General features: G+C 37.8%; 1 long non-coding RNA gene across 1 annotated transcript; it reads right to left on the reverse strand.

The window, feature by feature from the left end:
• Nucleotides 1-4,635: 4,635 nt before the first annotated feature.
• Nucleotides 4,636-5,375, reverse strand: LOC113467202. Its single transcript, XR_003391360.1, has 2 exons — nt 5,083-5,375; nt 4,636-4,855 (listed from the first exon to the last, which is right to left on the reverse strand). It is a non-coding gene; the product is annotated as an uncharacterized LOC113467202 (long non-coding RNA).

Genomic DNA, 5,375 nt, shown 5'->3' on the forward strand with positions numbered 1-5,375 from the left:
ATCTTGGAAAAAAAACTTACTTTGGAAACCATTTTGCAAAGAAAAATAATGTTAACCAACAAAATAATCAGCAAAAATTCACTTATTTTATTATTTTCAACACTAACTTGTTCTAAGTTCGAAGTCGGTTCGATTTCTGATAATCTGCAATTGTCTGGCTGACAGTTTTATAAAACTCCAATCACAATAGATTTCCTAATTTCCTATTTCAGTCTGATATCTTGGTTTAGTTCAAGGGTAGAAGGGATGACGAAGTTACGTAAATAAGTCATTAGTAAGTTATTGGTAAGTATTGGTTGGTAAGTCAAGTCATGAAATTTATCTAGGTGTAATAATTGGGGAACCATAATTGCGACCAGCATTCAAGTACCTAATACGCTTGACACAATTAAAAATCCCCCTTTTTAGTCACAGTTTTCGCTCCATTTTTTTTTTTTCTTTTCAAGAGGTTTGACAGAGCCAGCCGTTACGAGAACGAACCTTATCCCTTTAGGATGAAATCCGCCCTGGGCGGGAATCGAACCCGCGGCCTAGCGCTTACAAGGCAGACGCGCTACCAACCAAGCTAACTAGGCTGGCTTAAATTTTATGAACCCGGTTACTAATAAATAATCAAGACAGGGCCGCATTCAGGGAAGGGGCGAGAGGGCCCCCCCCTCATTTTTCCTTTTTTGTTGGCCAGACTTCAAAAATTTGGAGCATCCACTCCCCTCAGGTTCATTAGTTTTTCTTCTTCTTCTTCTTCTTCTTCTTCTTCTTCTTCTTCTTCTTCTTCTTCTTCTTCTTCCTCTTCTTCTTCTTCTTCTTCTTCTTTTTAAACTAAGCAAGGTTCTAAAATTTTGTTCTGTGTTATTTAACCCATAAAATACACGAGACCTTGTATAGACTGCTGGGGTAAAGGGACTTTTTAGTCTCATTCGAGCAGGATAAACAAGGTATATTCTATTCTATCAGTGTTTGGACTCTCTCAGCCCCCTAAATAAAATCCTGCCTACGGCCCTGACTCAAGAGGTTCCTAGATGTCTACCTTTGTTCGGACCTAACAAAGCAGCTGGTAGTTATCTCTGACCCTACCATCAGTAGGTATACATAGGTACCTACCTACCTATTTTATTGTACTAGTTAGAGGTACCAGCATAATCGATAATTGTACCAGTTTTGTGAAAAACCAGAAGTCAGATGTCATCTATTATTATTATTGTTATTATTATTATTATTATTATTATTATTAAGATCGGTATTATTATTATTATTATTATTATTATTATTATTATTATTATTATTATTATTATCTATTATTATTATTGAATTTTATATTATTATTATTATTATTATTATATATTATTATTATGTATTATTATTATTATTATTATTATTATTATTTATTATTACTACACTAAAACCTACCTCTTTATTGTCATCACAGTTCATTTAACCACACTAATGAGACCTGTCAGGTTCATTACCAATGAACTTCGTACAAACAGTTACCTATCTACGTAACAGGAAAATTGGTCGGTATAATACCAACACCTATGTATGAGGTAGTTTTTTTTTATTATTATTAGTTATTATTATTACTTATTATTATCTATTATTATTAAAAGTACATAATTGTTTTTGGATAATCGTGAAATATTTTAAACAAAAAGCTAACCAATTGTTAAACAACTTTTAATTCGTAATTGGTCTTGATAAAAATATTCTGCCCCCAGCCGAAATCGAACTTGCTACCTATCGCTCACAAGGCGCTACCTTCCAAGCATCTACGGCTGGTAAGTGGGTTCGATTCCCGCCTGACGCGAAATTTATCCTAAACAGATAATGTTCGTTCTCGGAACGGCTGGCTTTCTCCTGTACTCTCTCGTGTTTACGGTCCCTCTATCAAACCTCTTTCAAAATAAAGTAGGGTCCTACATGTCTAAAGCTGGCACTATAAATCGTAAAACCATATTTATTAAATCTACGTTACTTTATAAAGTTGTAGGTTGTATTTAGTAATCCAAAGCTATTATTAAGGATTTCGGTATATAGCTAGGTCAAAAGAGATATTCTCTATGCCAGGGGTTCCCAAACTTGCTCAAGCCACGGACCACTTTCATAATTTCCCACAGACTACTCGAAGTACCCCTCCTTTCTTATCTAATATATAAAATGAATAGTGTGTGTGTGTGTGTGTGGTGTGTGTGTGTGTGTGTGTGTGTGTGTGTGTGTGTGTGTGTGTGTGTGTGTGTGTGTTTGTTGTTTGTGTTCGAACTTTATGCCTGGCCAAACCGCTCATCCGATTGCTATGAAACTTTGTCAACTTATTGCTAGCACTCCCGTGAAGGTTATAGGCTATTTTCCTGTTCGTTTTTGTTAAGCTACGCCGAGCAAGACCACTAAATGGATGAGTGACATGAACGGCCATGCCTTGAGGATTTCTGCTAGTAATTTATACATGTGTGGTGGTCCTACGATTTTAGGATGGTTTTTAAAACCAGTATTTTTCTTGAAAATAAACTTTCAGTCTTTGCAAATAATATCACGAGTATCACGATGTTTTCCTCTACATCCTTAACACAAAATTCTACATTGGTGACCCCGACGGCTGACGACCATGTGTATCGCGTGGCCGTGAAACCGCCTCCATTCTGGAAAAATTCTTTTCCGGTTCGTTTTTGTTAAGCTACGCCGAGCAAGACCACTAAATGGATGAGTGACATGAACGGCCATGCCTTAAGGAGTTTTTCATAAAAATACAACTTTATTTTAATTGTTTACAATGATTCAAAGAAATAAAATAAAACGCTTGAAAAGGTATCCGTAGTAGGTACTTTCAACATAAGCTAGGGGAAAAAATGGTCTTTTTTCCCCCTGAAAAGAAAGTGGAATATTTTCTTCTTCTTCTTCTTCTTCTTCTTCTTCTACTACTTCTTCTTCTTCTTCTCCTTCTTCTTCTACTACTTCTTCTTCTTCTTCTTCTCCTCCTACTTCTTCTTCTTCTTCTTCTTCTTCTTCTTCTTCTTCTGGGGCCACCTTTTGGGCCACTTGAAACCTTCTCACGGACCCCCGAAGGGTCTCGCGTACCCCCACGTTGAGAATCGCTGCTCTACGCGATGTCACTTTGATAAATGACGGTGTCTTTGTTTACATTGGGAGGTCATTCCTCTGAACCATAGTTCCTCACAGTCCGAAGGTCACGGGTTCGAACTAGATGTGTCATACCGTGCACATCTCATGGACACGGAAAGTAAATATGGGCCTCTGTGTGAGTCATGTGTATGTGTTTGAGTTTTGACTCATTAAGGCCGAGGGCTACAAAGTGAATTTAAACTCCGTTCAGGTTTCAAACGCGGTTTAAACAATCTGATTGCCTGATTTTTTTTTTTTTTTATCGACTAGATCTGATTGGTTAATCCCTTAATCCGAGAGTCAAACTTAAACTCACTTTGTGGTCCTCAGCCTAATAGGGAGATACCTACCTACCCCTACATAAGTAGGTACAAACCAAAAACCACGTGACTCACCTATGTACATGCCTGCTTGTGTAGGTATCTACCTCCTTATGTAACTCGAATTTTATCCCACCCCCCCCTCGACCTTCCTCTTTTCTTCTTCTCCTCCTCCTTCTTCGTCTTCTTTTCTTCCTCCTTCTTCTTGGTCTTCTTCTTCTCCTTCTCCTCCTCCTTCTTCGTCTTCTTCTCTTCCTCCTTCTTCTTGGTCTTCTTCTTCTCCTTCTCCTCCTCCTCCTTCTTCGTCTTCTTCTCTTCCTCCTTCTTCTTGGTCTGATCTGAGACCGAGAATTTTTGTTCATAAATACGGGTGTTTGTTCTTTAGGGTAAAATTCACCCGGGCGGGAATCGAGCCCGCGACCTAACGCTTACAAGGCAGGCGCGCTAGAAAGAAGCCTTCATGCTTAGGAGCGTGACAGGAGCTAGAATTATATTTTTTCATGACATAGGAGGGTCAAAATCATGATTATGTAGGTACCTAATCAAGCGCGCCGGGAGGCGCGCGAACATCAAGAGTTCGCAGCACCGCCCGGCCTATATACCTATGACAGACACAATAGTTAGGTATGTTAGGTACCCGCCTCGTTACATGGGCAGTTAGGTTCCTACATAGTATACACACATAATAATGTGTCCCTACCTCGCAATTTTAAAGGATAGGTTCAATTTATTGCTTAAGTCTCAAGTTTGCTTAAAAAATTCATAAGAAAATTTATGACCTGAAATTAATATGCCGAGCTATACCTACCCATCCACACCTGATTAGTATCTACCTTAAATATTAGGTGTTCGGTACCTACCTAGGTACCTACTTAATTCGCATATTTCACATGGTGTGAAATTATTATTATTAGGTACTATTAATTACATACTATTTATTACCTACCATTATTATTACCTACCTATTGATTTATTTATTGAAAGAACAAGGTAACAGCCACAGTCAGGGCCGGATTAGCCCCCCGCGGGGCCCGGGGCAGTTTCAAAGGCGCGGGGCCCCCAGGACCTACCCCCCTCCCTACTAGAAAACCAAAAATAAAAAGGGGTTTGAAAGTTTAAACTTGTTAAAAGCTAAGCTTTTTTTTACAAATGGTTTGTTTTGCTCTGACCATAAATATTTTAAGTCACTACAGGAGCTCAAACCCAAGCCTTCCGAGATCCCAAAATAGTTAGGGTCATACGGATTTTTTCAGAGCTTTTTCTTGAGAAGTTAAGAAGAAGAACTTCTCTTAAGAACTTTAACCGTTGCATTTTTTCGAACCAGCATTTTTAGAGTAGGTACCTTTTAGGTACACAAGCACCCGTTTTATAAGACCAGAACACCTAAACAACCTTGTAATAACCTTAAACATTAGAAAAACCTTAAGAGCTCAAACCCAACCCTTCCGAGATCCCAAAATAGTTAGGGTCATATGAATTTTTTCAGAGCTTTTTCTTGAGAAGTTTAAGAAGAACTTCTCTTAAGAACATTAACCGTTGCATTTTTTCGAACCAGCATTTCTAGAGTACCTTTTAGGTACACAAGCACCCGTTTTATAAGACCAGAACACCTAAACAACCTTGTAATAACCTTAAACATTAGAAAAACCTTAACCAGACAACCTCCTAAGAGATATAATAACACATAAGACTATCACAGACTACACAACATACATACATAACCATTATCGTTCTATCCTATAGGACAGGTCGATGAATGTACACAACACAACTCTAAAATTATTACAAGAGATAAAAAGAAAATACCTCTTGTAAGAGATAAATTAATTTTTGGACACCCTAGTTCACAAAGGGTACAAGTGACATTTTTTGTGTAATCGAGTTATGTGTTAAAATGGGTTAATCGAGTTATGTGTTAAAATGGGTTAATATCATTTTTAC

This window comes from Diaphorina citri, unplaced genomic scaffold, assembly GCF_000475195.1.
Source record: "Diaphorina citri unplaced genomic scaffold, Diaci psyllid genome assembly version 1.1 scaffold429, whole genome shotgun sequence".
NCBI lineage: Eukaryota > Metazoa > Arthropoda > Insecta > Hemiptera > Psyllidae > Diaphorina > Diaphorina citri.